At 43.4% G+C, this 17,177-nt stretch overlaps 1 pseudogene; it reads left to right on the top strand.

Annotated features, from left to right (window-relative positions):
* Positions 1–10,338: 10,338 nt before the first annotated feature.
* Positions 10,339–11,820, top strand: LOC147962658 (uncharacterized; annotated as a pseudogene).
* Positions 11,821–17,177: the final 5,357 nt, after the last annotated feature.

The following is a 17,177-nucleotide window of genomic DNA, read 5'->3' as shown; positions in this document are numbered from 1 at the left end:
CCCGCCTCTCCCCGCCAACCGCCGGCTCCTTCCTCTGCACGGCCGTGCCGTTCTTAGCTTGGTGATAGCTTTATGTAGCAGCCCGAAATATGGCGTAAGACAGTCTGCATCGCTGCGATTTTCAGAAATATGTGTGTTACAGAAGCATTGGTTATCTAGGTCGGCTTATATCTGAAGCCAAAAGAAAGTAGACAGCCAAGCTGCTGCTTGGTCGGCTTATATCAGGCTGCGATTTCAGAAATATGTATGTTACAGAGGCTTTGGCTATCTAAGTTGATGCTTGGTTACCAGCTTACAAATTTTGACAGCCAATGGCTGTGGAAGTGTAAATAGACTGTCTAAGACAAGTAGTAGAACCCCAATCTCGCTGCTGAAATGCACAACTCTTCGTGGCCACGCGATTCAAGTTCTCGTGCAGCTCTTCGTGCCCCTCGACAGTGACGCGGATGACTGGCCAACAACGGCACGCGGTGGGTCGCCGCCTGAACGCGTAGCTCCGCTGCGCCTCAATGGTGGCTCGAAGAAGGGCAAGCCGCTCCGTCTAGGTGTAGCTTCACCAGCAGGTGAGTCACAGGAGACGCCGTGCCATGGGTGGTCTTCTTTGTATACACAAGCTAGCCGTTGGGTTGTTATGCACGAGTAAGGAATATCCAGCTAGCTAGCTACAATAGCTCAACAGAAATACTATTCAAACGGCCGGCCAGCTGCATGCATTTGCACTCCTAACGGCTAGGTAATACAGTGTTTTGCAGCAACAACCAAACATGTTCTATGTATTGTGAATACTTTAAAATTACTCTGTTATGGTAAAACCATGTTATCTCATACCTATAGGTAAAATTACTGCAGTTTTTGATACTTTGTTTTTTGTAATACTTTGCTACCAAACAGGCCCTAAGTTGGATAATAGGCAACGTATTTTTGGCGGCCACCAAAAGCCCCAAAAGAACTGGGCCTAATTTTCTGTCCTTTCAAATTTACCAAACATCTTATCCAAACAAAATTTAAGCATAATATATATGAAAAATTTATGAAATCTATGCGTGCCTTAGACCGAGGAAATAATTTGCAAAGCTAACATGTACTGGAACCATATATTTTTATATTTTGTCCAAATCTATGTGCCCTTGGAAGATTGTTTTCCTTGATTTTCTTCTCTTTTGCTAATCTCTTGATTCTATTGTCAAACCATAGTGATCTTTTAGGTTCTACATCTGAGGACCCCAAGTTAGGTGTTGATCAGAGTAGGTAATGGCTTGGGAGATTTTTATTCGCTTTCACTGGCGGAGCTCCCCTAAGAGCTGGACCCTGTTTTCATGTGCGCTCCTATATCATGGCCTGGAATAAAATGATATATTTGGAAAAGGAAGTGTAAGGAGATCGAGGTAAAACAACAGAAACTGCATAAGATTTACCATCCGTTGGCGGTTGATGCCAATGAGTCTCTGTAGCATGTTGAGAAGGCGTCGCACAGCCTAGGAGGACGCACCCGGGAACTCATGCAACCTAAGGCTGGTTGTAATGAGGAGTATCATATGCTAGTATCATGCATATGATACTGGTGTATAATACTATCTTCTTAATGCATAGTATCATATATTAGTGTCATGTACTACTTTATTTATTGCCATGCATGACACAAAGTAGCATAACATCGAGAAATAAGGATTCCACTCACTCCCGGGCTCTCTCAGAGTTTAGCAACTCTCGGCCGTCGGATCAAATCCCTTGATGCATTTTAGGGCGTCGGATCAAGATCTGGATGAACCTGGGCCGTTGGATCTGAGGTAAACACTGCTGGAATGAATAGTAATGGCAGCAAAGTGTAAATACCATGCCCCACCGGGGCATTTCGGTCATTTCGCCTAGGAGGGGTATAAAATGGGGCCGCGCTCATGTGGCGAAGACCTAGCTGCCGCCGCTTCCTCCCGCACTCGCTCGTCCCTCCTCCTCCTCCTCTACGCCTCCTCCACACGAACCCTAACCCTAGCAGCTCGCCACGACGCCGCCGTCTCCTTCGCCCAGCCCGCCGGACCCCCGCCGTCCACTTCCCCGGCGTCGCCGCCTCCTCGTGCGCGCTCTCCTCCCGCAGCCTCTTCCCGTCACAAGGCTGCACCATCGCCGCCGCCAGCAAAATGCAACTGGCGCAGGTACGTCCTTCCCCTCTTTCCTTGTCCGGATCCACCCTCCCCGCCTCACCTTCTCCTTTCCTTCCATTGCTGCAGGTCACCTTGGCGCGGTCTGGATGGCGACGACGGCAGGAGGGCGCCGTCCTTCCTACTCGAGGAGGCGGAGGATGAGGGGCGCACCTAGTTGGCGGCCCTGTCCTGCTCGAGGAGGCGGAGGACGAGGGGCGCACCTAGCTGGCGGCCCTTTCCTGCTCGAGGAGGCGGAGGACGAGGGGCGCACCGAGGCGGAGGACGAGGGGCGCACCTAGCTGGCGGCCCTTTCCTGCTCGAGGAGGCGGGGGCTGCCGAGCTCAAGCACGGCCACGACGACCCACCTCGGCAGGTAGCACCTCCATCTCCTCTGCCTCCTTCCTCTGCTCACTACTGCTGCTGCTAAGTAGATGAATATGTGATGCAAATCCTCTTGTGTGAAGAAATTCTAGAGGGATTTGTATGAACAGAGAGAGAAGATGAGTTTAGAATCCTGGTTCTTTAGTTAGATAGTACCAATCATAGTAGCCGGAAACGGGGAACGGTGGGCCGTCCCTCGATCCGGATTCATCGACCCGGAATCAGATTCGGGAACAAGGGTCGATTCGGTAAGATTCGATGCGGATTCGGCGTTTTCGCAGCTGGATCGTCGATTCAGGTTCGGCGACTCGACAGTCTTGGTTCTTGAATCGATCGAGTAAGCAAAAGGTCAGCCATATCAATCACGAACTCCTCGTTTTAATTTCTGCCCCGTTCTTTTCCACTCCTCTAAATAACTCCTTATTCTGCTCTCCAATTACTCCAAGGCTGCTAATAAATTTTCCATTGGGAAGGAGATAATATATTTTAGTCTTCATGAATCGACGATGCAGCCAGTTCCCTGTATAAGTACTCCCTCGGTCCCTCCCAGCCAGTTGCTCCCCGCACCCGTAAAGATTCACGTTCCTCGTTCCATGGTACCGTACCGGATTCATTGTACCGGAATTGATTGGATCGCGTTTCCGTTTTAGAAAAATCGTTCTAGAGATGTATACCCTCACTGTACCCTATTTTTTCCAGCCCCCGACTCTCGTCCCCCGTTCCCGTTCCTCGCTCCCACCGTACCGGAAACATGGCAACTATGGTACCAATAGGGATTGGTTAATTTGGTTGCTACTACTCGAACGGAGATGAGGAGCGAGACGTGGGTGAGAGGAGCTGTGGTGAGCGCCCTTCCTTTGCCTCCTCTTGCTTGTACGCCAACATGTGAGAGCTGGGAGGAAGGGGTGAAGGCCATGGAGGTCGTGGGGGAGAGGAACAGGATGCCAGGGGGGAAGAAGAAGATGCCCCACTCGTTCCTGGAGTTGGTATTCGCGTCATTTCATTGTATGCCCCTTGTTCTTCTTGCTCGTTGGCTGCTGCTCATCAATGATTTTCTTTGTTTTCATGCAGATTGGTCCGCTGTTACCGGATTCTTGTGCTTTTGGTCGATCCCCTGGTCGGTGGTGCGTCCGTTGATATGTGCATGCGCATCATTTGGTAGCAGCCTGGTGCGTCTCCCTTTGTGGATCTGCAGGTCAACCCCTTTTCTCCTCTTCGTTTCCACTCCTCTTTGTTTCCGGGGCTAGGTCCACTGCTGAATGGTGATATGATTGGTATGCAGTTTGGCCAATGAGGACCTTTTGTTTCTTGTCTTTTTTCTGGTAAAGGGAGTATTATTCTCTTTGCTTTTTTAGTGGAATGTGCCTCTATGCCTTTTGTTCCTTGCCTAGATCCTGGTAGGACCTACAATTGTCGTTTCTTTGTACATAGATGCTGGTGGTTTTGTTCCGTTGTGCATGAAAGGCTAGCTTCTTTGGAATTAGTGGGCTAGCTAGGTTCCAAGTAAGAGGGATGTTTGTTTATATTGATTGGTCAGATTGACCCCAAATCTCCAGGATGGACGTGAAGGTAATCGCTTGGCTAAGGGTGTTTTTGATTTCAAAGTTCAGGGCAGAATGCAATTGCAAAAATTGGACTGCAGAGATGGTACTCACTTTTGCCATGACTGCATTTGCAGAATTAGTAATATATAGCTCTTGGGAAAGTAAAGTGTGTATACATATAATCTGAAACTGGTGTGGTTCTTTCAATCCTACCTTGTTATTGTTGAGACACACCATAGAACATGTTATGCAAAGAGTATTAAAATTGGTAAAGTGCAAAGTATCCACTCAGGTGCAACTAGCTGATGCTTGCGAAAGGATTGCAGTGTTGCTTGATTTTTGTCATACTGAATTCTGATATGGGCGAATAAAGGCTAGGTACAGAAAGAAATAATAAGTAAGAAAATTAAATTTATAATTGTTGATTACAAGCATGCATCTGTATGGATTTATGAGATTCACAAAAGTTTGACTGTAGCAAAAGATATGACATAAAGAAAGCCGAGCCACTGCACATGGGGAAATAGAAGATGATCCTATATGTTTGGCTAGCCTGAGTGACACGATAAGTTCCTGAGAGCCCTGTGTCAGAACAGAGTAAGGTTGCAAAGAAATGCAAGACAAACACCATGAAAATCTGCTAGAGAGCACTAGAGTTCCAACAACAAAGGAAACAACTGACTCACTATTTGCTTCATCAGTACAGAATCTGTACAACGCAAATGGTAATCTCACAGAGAGCACTAGAGTTTTTTTCCTGAATTATGGCTATCCTTTATAGTAGTAATGCTAATTTGAGTCGATATATCGGTGTTCCATACCATCCTAAAAACGCGTCTCTGGTGACAGTCATAGTTCTTAATTTTCATTGGATTTCTATATGGTTTCTAAATATTTGATGCTCTGAATATTAAGGAATTACTTAATTTCTAAAATATGTGCATATCCTGTTATCATCGCATAATTTTAGTGTGTATGTATAGTTGATTAATATTCAAAATGTCATGCTATGTAACCATGGGGTTTAGTTTTGCATCATGCTTGCCTCTGTAGTTTTGCTTGCTTATTTGACTTGCTGTTTTGATTCAGCAGCATTGCTTTTCAGATAATGTAGGAGAGTGGAAGGTTCATGCTCATTTTTCTTTTTTGTATTTTTTCTTGTTCATACTTATACTATTTTTTCTTGCAAACCTGTACTATTGAAATAGAAAAATCATCTTGTATTGTTCAGACCCATATACTTATCCTGCAATATGTGAATGAATGCTTATATTGGCATCCTGCTGTAGAAAATGGTTAGCTTAGCAGCAACTATTGTGTCTTCTAATTATGTCGCCTCAAATTTGTAGGAACGCCACTGTTGCTTTCGAAATGCTATTGGATCTTATAAAGATTTTTGGACCTGTTATTCATTCAACATTGTCAGCTAGCTCACTCGTTGGAGTAGAACTTTCAAGCCGAACAGAGGTATGCTCTCCAACTTTACTCGGGGAAGGGAACTGGGTGTTGCTAAGAGAAATGTTTTAAAAACTTGTGTTGCTACAAGCCACTCAGGAACTCAGTCTGAGGTGGCGAGTTGGTCGCGAACTTATGTTTTGCTTATACTGGTCCTGTCCCTGATAAGGGTGTGTATCAAGTGTTTGACAATTTAGTTCTGGCATGTTGAGTCCATGGACAAGTATGGATTATTCTCTTTAGCTTTAGCCAATTTAGGAGACAACCGTTGTTTCCTGCACATTTGCATATAGTTCCAGTTCATGTTCTTCTAATTCTAGATGAGGGTATGAAAAATCCATGCTCTTATACATTAATACTACTTTACTTCATATATGTGTCTTGATAAATATGCGAAGGATGTGAGGTGTCGCTGATGAGACCTTTGTGCTGGCCGGTGATCGTGGGCAATGTTATATAGTTAGTTTGATATGTTATATGGTCCAGCTAGGTTCGAAGGAATGGGATTTTTGGATCAGTCCCATATTCATGTTAGTTTTATAACAAATCGGTGAAAATTACTTCTCTGTGTTGTTGCTTCAAGTTAAAGTTTGGTCACTTGTTTTAAGGTCTACCCTGCCGTCATTTCTATAAAAAATAACCAAATTCTTTTATTTATAGTCGACTGCCATTTTTCCTTTTGGCTATGTGTTGGTGGTCCTTCATCCGCGGCTGCTCGCGGGCGCTCCCGCAATGCCGCTGGTCCAACAGCGTGACGCGGTGGTGGTGGCCATGGCATTGCCAGCGGCTCTGCCTCTTGCGGTGACTTTGTAGAATACAAGTCAAGTTTAAAGCTTTCGACCACGATGGCTGAAAAACCAGAGATCTTACACTAATTCAATAATTTTATGAACCAGAGATCTGCATCTTCCGCATAATATTACCTAGACACTGCTTCTGTCTTTGTTGATATATACTGTTTACTGAACGGTTTTTTTCTTCACATTTTCTGCTCTTGAATTAAAGATCTCTATCCAGTTAATGGCATATATTTATAGACATCTCATGTAAATATAGAATTTGATCAAAGAACGAATGAGGAGTCTCCATCATAGACAGTTTTTTGTATTTCGATTTGCGCCATGTATTGCCATCACACTAACTGAACCTCTGTTTATGTTCTATATCTTTATCTGAACTTTGTAAAATAATGATCTGTTGAAAAGTTTAGAGGTGGTCACTTTGATCTAATAACTGCAAGTCTTCTACAATTTATTTGTCCCTCTAGCAGGCTGACGGAATTAATCTTCTATCCCTCCCTTTTGAACCAGCAATAATCAACATTGGTAAATTTCTGTATATTTAGTTGATTATTGTTTCACCTCCATTTATTTTTGATAGAGGAGGACATGTTAGTGATGGATGTCTTGGTTTTGTCCAAAGCATTTGTTGTATTTTGTGAATACTGGTGATGGTGGAGTACCCATACTTTCAGGAGCTTTTGTGTGATAATGGTTTGGAAGAAGATGAATCAGAGGAATGATTGCTGGAAGTACTTATGATTTCTAGGCTTCTATATTGTTCTGATGCTATTTTCCTCTTGCTGTCATTTACATTTGTAAAGAATCACTGAAAACTGTTTTTTACACCGGAGAAAGTAATGACAGCTTTTAAAATGGAAAATTCACACCAAGATTATTTTGGGGTGTTCAAATTTCACTGAAAAAACATGTTTAATTTTGTTTTAGCACGGCACTGCATTGATGAGTTCTTGGGAGTATTTGATTGTCTATTTCTCTCATGTATATATATTCTCTCTTATGTATCTATTCTCAGTTCTGGACAATGTTTTGGTATATGCTCATCTACTAATTTCCGAATTGTTTCCTTTCTTAGTGTTCTCCAATGATGGAAGGGGGGATTCTAATGATTTTCCTGTCAGGAGGAAAGTAAACTTCCAAAATTTGCTGGAGCAGGGGGTATGCCCAAATGAGTTCTTGAAAGGATAGGATAGTGAGGTGTTGGAGCCTGTTCAATTCTTTAGTGATGACCCCTTCCAAGATCATAATCAAGAAGTTAAAAACAAGACAGTGAGGTACTGGAGCCATCAACTCTACATTAGTGGTATCCTTTAAACTTCATTCAGACATTAATTTCTTAGCCAAGAGTCAGAGTTTCTCAGCAAGACCACACTGGCCCGCTATATCAATTTTTAGGATAAACCAAATAAGAAAAGTCTGCATTATCTTATCAGCCAATAGTGGCATATGCATACAACTAGATGTCGATGTCATGACAGGCAAGAAATTTTTCCCATCACAGCAATTGGAGACCACATAGTAATGCCTTGCCAAACAGACTGGTACTTCCTTAGTTCTTTAAATAATTGGTATCCTTCCATAAAAAACACACCATGTCAGCATAAATACTTTTCCAAATGTTTAAACTAACATGGCACACTCCTTTAGTTTTTGGGTGTTTGTTCTGCCATACCATCTATATGTGTGTAATTGTGTATGTTCCTGATAGATAGTTTTGTTTTGTTGTGCAAATGTCCTAATATTTTCTGTCTAATGAGATTTCTTCACACGCTTTTCCATTGTTTTGTGTTGGTTGTTTTCCCCACATGGTGTTAATTCCTGTACGACCAAATAATACAATGGAAGACAGAAAACACATATGCATGCACTTCACTTCTTTATCAACACCATGTGTGTCATCGTGTTGATTTATTCTTTGTTTTACCTGGATAGACGGTTATTTGGTTGATTTCTCAGCCGCGGCGACAATGAGAGAAAGTGTGTAGAGCAGGATTACCATCATTTCAGGATACTGTGAACGAGGAGAGGTGACTAACAGTAGCAATATGTTAATGATTCTTCCCCTAAAACTGAGCTGAGCTGATATGATAATTTAAATATAGACAATTACTTCATATGTTCTGACTATGGGATATGCTTTTCAAAAGCTAGGTGTACAGTTGTATGGTGATGTGTTTTTTGGCCTCACCATGCTCTTATTGTTTTGCTTGTTGGTGTGCAGGCTGGCCAATGAGGGCTTTTTGTTTCTCATCTTATTTCTAGCAAAGGCCAAAAGTATCATTCTCTTTGCCCCGGTCATCTCCGCCTCTGGTGGTGCTCTTGGAGGTGCTATACATCACCTTCTCGTCTCCTTGGCCGCTTCGGTGCCCGTGGAGTTCGTGCTCGTCGGCGGGACGGTGCAAGGTGCAACTCCGATGCAGCGACGTGGATGTGTGGCGTAGGAGGCGGTTCCTCACTGGTTGGATGGCGTTCAGGCGCAACCTCGGCGCCCACTGAGTACTGCCTCGGCTACAACCTCCCTTGGTGAGCTCCATCATCCTCCTGTTCCTCTGCTTCGGCTACTATATGGAACATGGCCGTGGCTATGTTGATATAATGCTTGTATGGTTGATGCTCTGTAGTTGTGGATCCATGCTTGAGCTCTCTCAAAGCTCAGGCATTCTCGGCCGTCGGATCTTTTTCCTGATGCGATCTGGGCCGTTGGGTCTCGCCCTCGGTTCACCTCGTTCGTCGGATCAAAACTGATGCTATTGCAATGAACAGTGTGTGCCCCGGGCGCACCGAATGACGCATGGCTTTGTGATAACCAGTTTGTGGTTGTTGAACTGTTCTATGCTGGATGGACTTTCTGTTTTGGCGAGTCCGCTAGAGTTGCTCTTAGCTTGCGCGGGCTATGATGATTGACTATGGCTGATATAAGCATGCTCTCGAGCAATTGAGGCACTTGTGGGTATTAAGTTGGACCCCTTCCCCCTCTCGTTTCTTTGAGCAATTTTGATCATGTGCTTATTTTAGTGGCTCTGTCCTTGGATGATCATTTCTGATGAGTGATAACCAGGGCAGTTTCACCCTTGTAAGAACATATTGATTTGGTGATGGAGACGCTAGGGGAAGGTTCATGATCGAGCAAAGGCGAATCTGAGCCCATTCAAATGCAGTTCTGGTCTCAAGCATAGTGTGCTATGTTTTTGCCGTTCTGTATTTGTATTTAGCGCCTCTTTGGGTTGTACATTTCCATAATAATAGCTTCAAATCTCTTTTGCTATTTGAAACTGCAGTTTTGTTAAGGGTCACACATACATATGATGTGTTCACATGTTAGTTGAAAATTGGTGAATTAAATATATATATCTCAGCTACTATTGATAATCATGGCTAAAGAAAAATTTATTCTTTAAGTTTGCTTCCCATATACATGTGTTACTGCTTGTGAATCTCTACAGTTTATGAGAACTTGCTGCAGCTCACAGTAGAGCTAGCACCAAAAATTGTTGCTGAGCTGGCATTGATCCTTAAGAAACAGAGGTATGCCCATTCTATTGTGTTCTGTATGTTCTGTTTGATGCATCTTGAATCTGCTTTTCCACACGTTCAGCTTCTAGCTCCAATACAACACCTTCATATTACATGCCAATTCACAAGTGCATGTTCTGTATCAAATATAATTGTTCCCTGTGTCGAAACATAGATTATGCATGGTATAGGATTCCAGCTCTTTAACCCTTTCTCCAGGAATATGGTTTTTTCTTCACTTTCAGGTCAACGTTACTCAACTTTTCTTTGAGTGACGAGGAACTTCAACCATTCTTGGCGAAGGACTGCTATCTGATTGTCACTAGCCTCCTGTGTAAATGCTTCACTTTCAATATTTTGTACTATCTCGCTGCCCTATGTGCTACCCAAGCCTGATCTATTAAACATTACTTGGTCTATTCCTTTGTGTCGAGCTTGATGTGCCTCAGTTGTACTCTGTGATATGTACTTTGATAAGAAAATTCATGAGGTTAAAGATTTGCATTGCTTTTGGTGTTGAACTGTGCATTGATTACATACTTCAGGGCGTGCTTCTTAATGCGTTACCTGCTTGACAAAATGTTGGGACCGGCACCCTCGCGCCAAGGCGTGTTGCCGATCTAGTTTATTATGATACGGTATCATAATATGATACTGCACTCTCTCTTTCTTCATTTAATGCTATGACACCTCATCAAAATTGCCTAGTTGACATGCATAATACTACTAGCTATGATATTTGTTAGAGTTTAATTAACGTGTGTTAATTATGGGGTAAATCTCCCCTTGTAACTGCCATCTCTCCCGAACGGATGCCTCTTCATGGCATCCCTTCTCCTTATATAAATGCCTACAATCATCTAATGAAAGAGATAGAGGATTCACTTTTCTCTCAACACGTTATAAGCACGCTCCTAGCCAAGAGCGATTTGGCCGAGAGAAAAAGCAATGGGAATCGGCGTCCTCGACGATCGAAGCACGCGATGCAGCCCTAGCGCCGTCGTCGCCGGCCGCAACAGGCCGTAGCCGCTCCTGGCCGCGTCCGCGCCGCTCCCCGGCCTCCGCGGCCGTGCCGAGCCTGTCCGCGCCGCCAGACTTGCGCCCGCGCTATGCAGCGCCGCGCCCGTGGCCACCCAGCGCCATGCCGCACTGCGCCTTGCCGCACGGCCCCCGCGCCGCTCACCGGCCTCTGCGCCGCGTCCCGGCCTCCGCGGCCGAGCCTGGCCGTGCCTGCTCCGCCTCGTCTTGCCGCCCGGCCCCGCGCCGCTCACCGGCCTCTGCGTCGCGTCCCGGCCTCCGCAGCCGAGCCCGCCCACTCCCGCTCCAGGCTGTGGCCGTGCCCCGCCCGTGGCGCCTGCCCCGCGCCACGCCGCACCCCGATCCCGGCCGCCACGCCGAGCCCCGCGCCCGGCCGTCCGCCGCGCTACGCCGGCCGCCCTGCCGCCCGGCCACGCGCCCTCTAGCACGCGCTTGGTCTTCCGACCTGCGGCTGGGCAACGCGGCGGCGCCCTCCGGCGTGGCTCCCCGCAGCAGCGACGGCGACGCGGCCCTCGGCTCGCATCCGCGCAGGCGGCGCCCGAGGAACGGCCCTCGGCTGGCCCTCCGGCCCCGGGAGCGGCGGCGCCCTCCGGCGTGGTTCCCTGCAGCGGAGATGACGACTCGCCGGGTTTTCCCGCTCCTCGCCGATGAGACGGCCGCCAGCAGCGGGGATCAGAGGAGCGGTTGCTCCCGAGGTCTCCCCCCTGCCTTATCCACTCCAGGCGGTGGGGCTGGGCCGCCTGTAAGGCCGTATGGGCCGGCAGGCCCTTGTGTTCTCGGTCCATTTTAAATCCTGCTGAATTAATCCTATATTTTCTTGATTAATTCGCATTTTGTTCTATTAACAGTGTTTAACTCTGTTTTAGACACTGTTAATTTTAGTATTGTAAATATGTTGAGTACTATGTATTCCATATAATATGTTGATGTAATATATCTCCAAGTTTCTTACATGTTGGGATTAATTACATCTATTATTTGCAATTGAGATTTTCTTTATCTCTTGCAAAGATAAATTCAGTACCTCTGTAGTACTGTTTCTCCGTTGAATACGAGGTATTCCGGAATATTTCTATGATGTATCTATTTCCATGTTAACCACATGTTGAGATTAATACGTCCATTTGCATTTGAGATTTTCAATTTCTTGCAAATACATATGCAAAATTCAAAGTGTCATCCTTAGCAATTTGAGATTCACACTAATGATTTCGAGCCATCTTCTTGAAATCTATTAATTTTGCAACATTGAGATGTATTTATATTACGCAATATGTAATATAAATAAATTACCGGTTTTTCACCGGAGATGATATGTTCTATGTGTTTACCACATTGTCATCCTTCATGAGCATGTCACAGCGGTCGAGATTGATTTCTCCCAGACAACAAACTTGTAAATTTTTGACAATAACATCTTCCTCATTATATTAGGAAAACACAAGGTAATGAGTTGCATCTACTGCCCATGTGCAGACTACCTCTATTACTGTGAGATCTGTATGATCTTCAATGTGTTATGTTCCCACAATTGAGGTTGAGCATTTTCAAGTTATACACTTGAGTCAAATTTTTGCATTCTTATTACAAAATCATGATGGTTTTTAATTTATTTCTTGTAAATTAATTATCTCTGGTTTGCCCCTATAAGTAATCGATGGCTAAAAATTTGAGGCACATGTCCTCAATGGCCACAACTTACTTTTTTTAGAAAAGGAAGATGACCCCGGGCCTCTGCATCTGGGAGATGCATACGGCCACAACTTACTTAAGCGGGTCATGGACATCAAGATCAGTCTTGCATCCCATGAGATAGTGCGTGCAATCCAAGCCACGCCACCGGGACGCAAAGGACCTCAAGGGTAATGGTTTGAAACTCACTTCAAACCCTCAACCTGACACCATCAAGCTGTCACGAGACCCTATGAGCATGGAGAGCATGGTGGTTGAATATGCATCAACCGATGTGTTTGGAGACTATACATTTAGTCCCTTAGTCTCCTTAGTGATCTATTTATATCTGTCCATTTATGATGTTCTAATAAGAACATGATTATTATTGTCATCATATATTGTATATCACAATATATTGTATCGGCATTTTCATACAAATCCATGTGTATGTATTCTATATATCCGACAGTGATTTCTTGAGAATCTTCATGTCTATATATAGATTTCTATGGGAGTCAATTCGATGAAAAATGATATGTGCCTTGTGGACATATGCACCACAAACTCTATATTCAGGGAAGTCCAATGTTTCCACTCTCATTGAGAGAAAGGAGATATTTTACAATCGCTAGACGCGATGAGGTATTTGTTGGCTCAACTCGAGTCATATTTACTATCCCTGTGGGTACTCGAGTAACGTCGGGATGCTTCATTTCTTCCCAGGTTTAACTCGTACCCTACTAGGCTATAGAGATATTCGTCAAAATGGTTTCCATAGCGAAACTTATGCTGACAAGAAAGAGAAATACATTCTCTTTACCATATGCAACGGATATGGCAAGCACATTCTCTATGTATCATCTGGATTGTACTACACATACTACAAAAACCGTAGCACATGTTGCACCCAAGATAGTTTTCCAAAATGTCTTGTACATGAAAAACTTGGCATACTCGCCTTGGTCATCGAGACATTGGGTTGAAACCGAAACTATCAGCAATTCTGATAGTTTATGATTATTATGATGCTAAATTCTAACACCATTTGGATTTTATGTGCACTACAAGTGACATAGGGAAGCTAATTTTAAGGCTTGCACACCTTAAAGTCTATGTTGAACCACTCAGACTCCTTGAATGCATCAAGTTGAGGTAAGTGGCTCTTCCCATCCATTGACTAGACTATTCAGGTATTCCATGGTTCTAAAAGACATATCTACATGATGGTCTTAAGTGTGTACTTTATTCACACGAAACCATTGGCTCATTATCCTGACATCGATTTCAAGCAAATCGAATGGATAACATTGCAGAATTCTCCTTGAGGGCCTTCTCTATGGCTTTTGGATCGAAGTTTAGCAATTTGTCCTAATGTCTAGACTCAAAATGGTTTGGTAGAATCCTATCGAAAGAGTTAAGCTCATTGCATTATCTTTACTTTGGAATTGCAACTTACCAACTTTACATTGGAGTCATGCAGTTTGACACGCTCATGACAGAACTGCATAATAGTATTCCCCTCTATCTTTGATATGTGGATATCTACCAAGTATTTCCTATCTGCGGTAATTCGGTTGCATACCGATATCACCACCCGGCATACATCATTGGCCCCTCAACATATAGTTGGGATCTGTGTGAGGAATAACTGTATTACCGTCAATACCTCAAGCCCCTCACATGGGGAGTTATTCAAGGCCAGTATGTTGATTCAATGAGGAATATTTCCAGGCATTAGGGGGAGACTTCAAGTACCATAAAGAATGCCAGGAAATTAGTGGAATGTTCAACACATTTCTACCTCAAATCAATGTACTCAAAGAGCTGAACCATGCGTTCAGAAGATTTGCAACACATTGCAAATAACCTGCCAGATTCATTTACTGACTATAAAGGTGTCACACAATCCTACAATCCTGCAAAAGTACGCCTGAAAGAGTGGAGATACCAACAAAATCCACTCCACTCCCCATTCAAAGCAACAGGGGGAGATGTATGGCAGAAGTACATTAGGATTCAGCTTCTCGCAAGCAAGGATATCAAGGCCTGTGAATCAGTAAATGCAAGTCAACTTCACGTTGACAGACACCTGATGGGCATTATACACCCAGTGGACGGGAAACCTCCACCAACCCAGGTCATAGTGCACACAATGACCGGGACATCGGAATACCCGACTCAATCGCATTGGGAAATCGCGAGCAGTCACCATGGGTAACGATATTTCCATTAACTATATATTGATATATAGATTCTGGAGAAACATATAACCGGAAGTCTATAATTGTCGACATATATTTCTCAACTAGGTTGAAAAAACCTTTCAAGTGATTCAGATCCAAAGACCATGGCCATGGGAAAGTGTGAACAACACTCGGACTGAACCTAAGCAAAGGGTATAATCTAGGTAGAAATGATCTTGCTCAAAAATGGAAAGGTATGCATAAGCAATACCTACACCAGTTTTCTTCTGGAAACAGAATTGAGAATAACGAGGTGGTGAAACAAAGAGCAAGTATTGTAGCACAAGGGTTCATGCAGATACCCAACTATTCTCCAGAGGTGGAATCTCTTTCCGATAACTTATATCATTGGCAGTACAAAATCATCTATCTCTGCAGTTGATAGATGTAGTGATTACATATCCATGTGGATCACTAGATTCAGACATATATGATTGATTCCCGATGGAATCTCACTTCTGAATCGAAATGCAAAATGCAACATACATTGTGTAAAAATCAGTAAGTCACCATACGACTTATTGTTGTCAATACATATGGTACAACCGACGTAGTGAGTTTCTTATACACAAGGATTACTCCTACAATGATGATTATCCATGTTTGTGTGTCTGTAATGACGACACATGTAATCATCTAAATGACGGAGTTGAAAATGAAGGATTTGGGTAAACCAAAATACCGCTCGTTACTACAACTTGAGCACCTTCATTTATACATTATGGCACACCATGTTGTCTATATCCAAAATATATTGGAGAAATTCATTGTGGATAAATCTTATCCATCCATAATTCTCATGGTAGTTCATTCTCTAGACGTAGAGAAAGATCTATTTAAACCAAGAGATGATGGAAATGAGATATTGGAACTCAACGTTCCATAATGCCATTGGATCCACCAAACACAATTGGTTGGTACTCAAGAATGTCTTTCGATATCTCCAAGGCATCAAATATCTTGTCCTGGTTTTCAGTTTCACAGGAATGTGAACACCGATATGATTTGATACATCGATCAGATCCCCACTATGTCAAATCGTGGACAAGTTTAGTGTTCCTACTAGGTGTGGTAGCCCCCTCATGAATAGTCTTCGAAACAGACCTCGTGGCTACATCCACCAACCATTATCTCAACGATAATGTCTCTTGTGTTGCCCGGATGCAAACAGGTTATGTAATAAGTAATGTCGATATATTGCATATCGTGCAAGTCAAATCATGCGACTGATTTGTTCACGAAGTCTCTATCAACATCTACATTCCAGAAATATGTTCATGGAGTTGGTATGTGACGGCTTCGGAATATGCAAGAATCAGGGGGAGTATCTTCCTGAATTGTTCATGTTCAATGCATCATATTATACTCTTTTTCCCTTCATGAGTTTACTTTATAGGTTCTCATAAAGGTTTTTAATGAGGTAATATCAACACAAGATCATATGCCATACTTTCTGTTTTCCCCACAGGGGTTTTTAGGAAAGTATATGCGGCATATTTATTATCCTCTAAACTCTATGAGTTTTCTCGTGTTGAGTTAAAAGAGACAATAACCATTATATGTTGCATCATTTTCTCCTTATTTTCACTAAATTCTGAAAATAAATACATTAAAATGTGCGCTACACAACAAAGACAAATTTGGGGCCTTTTAACATATGTACTGTTCATCTATAAAGTCCATGATTTTGGGTTTTTTGTACATCTCGCAATTCAAGGTATTTCATTCTGAAATTTTTCACACATACACTTTACATCCTTGCATACATGTTTTTTTCAGAAACTTTTTTGAACTATAATTTATGAATTTCGAATTATTCAAAATAAAGGGCTCCATGGAGCTCGGTCTCTAAAATGCCCTACTCATTATTTTCCTTTCTAATTCGAGGAGTGTGTATTTGTTGTACCACTATACTAGTGTATCCACTATCTAGACCATTATTTTTCCTTTCTAATTCGAAGAGTGTGTATTTGTTGTGCCACTATACCAGTGTATCAACTGACTCGTTTGAGCGTGTATTTGTCCGGACGTTTGATGGGGGCTTACAAGATGGGATGTGTTGCAGCAAGACTGAAATCTATGGGGTGTGGTGCTCGGTGGCGGCTGCGAGGGTTTGTAATGGAGACGGACAGTGGACGATGGATATAACAACCCAAGTACACAACAACACTGACAGCCGGGAAACACGAAGGGGCGGATTTATTAGAAGAATTTAAAAGAGTCAAGCAGCCATTCAGTGACAAATATTGGTCAATTTTTGTCTCTGGGACACAATATCACAGGCGGGTCATTTTTAGACCGGTCTGCAATGAGAATTCTGCCGAGCCACAAATTCTTCATCATTGATACGCCTGACCCGGGCGGTCAGTGATGAGCAGGCGGTCAATGATA

The sequence above is a fragment of the Triticum urartu genome, chromosome 7A (genome assembly GCF_056163025.1).
Source record: "Triticum urartu cultivar PI428250 chromosome 7A, HENAU_Tu73, whole genome shotgun sequence".
In the NCBI taxonomy this organism is placed as follows: Eukaryota; Viridiplantae; Streptophyta; class Magnoliopsida; order Poales; family Poaceae; genus Triticum; species Triticum urartu.
The sequence above is the reverse complement of the archived record's forward strand: the minus strand, read 5'-3'. Positions and strand labels throughout refer to the sequence as shown.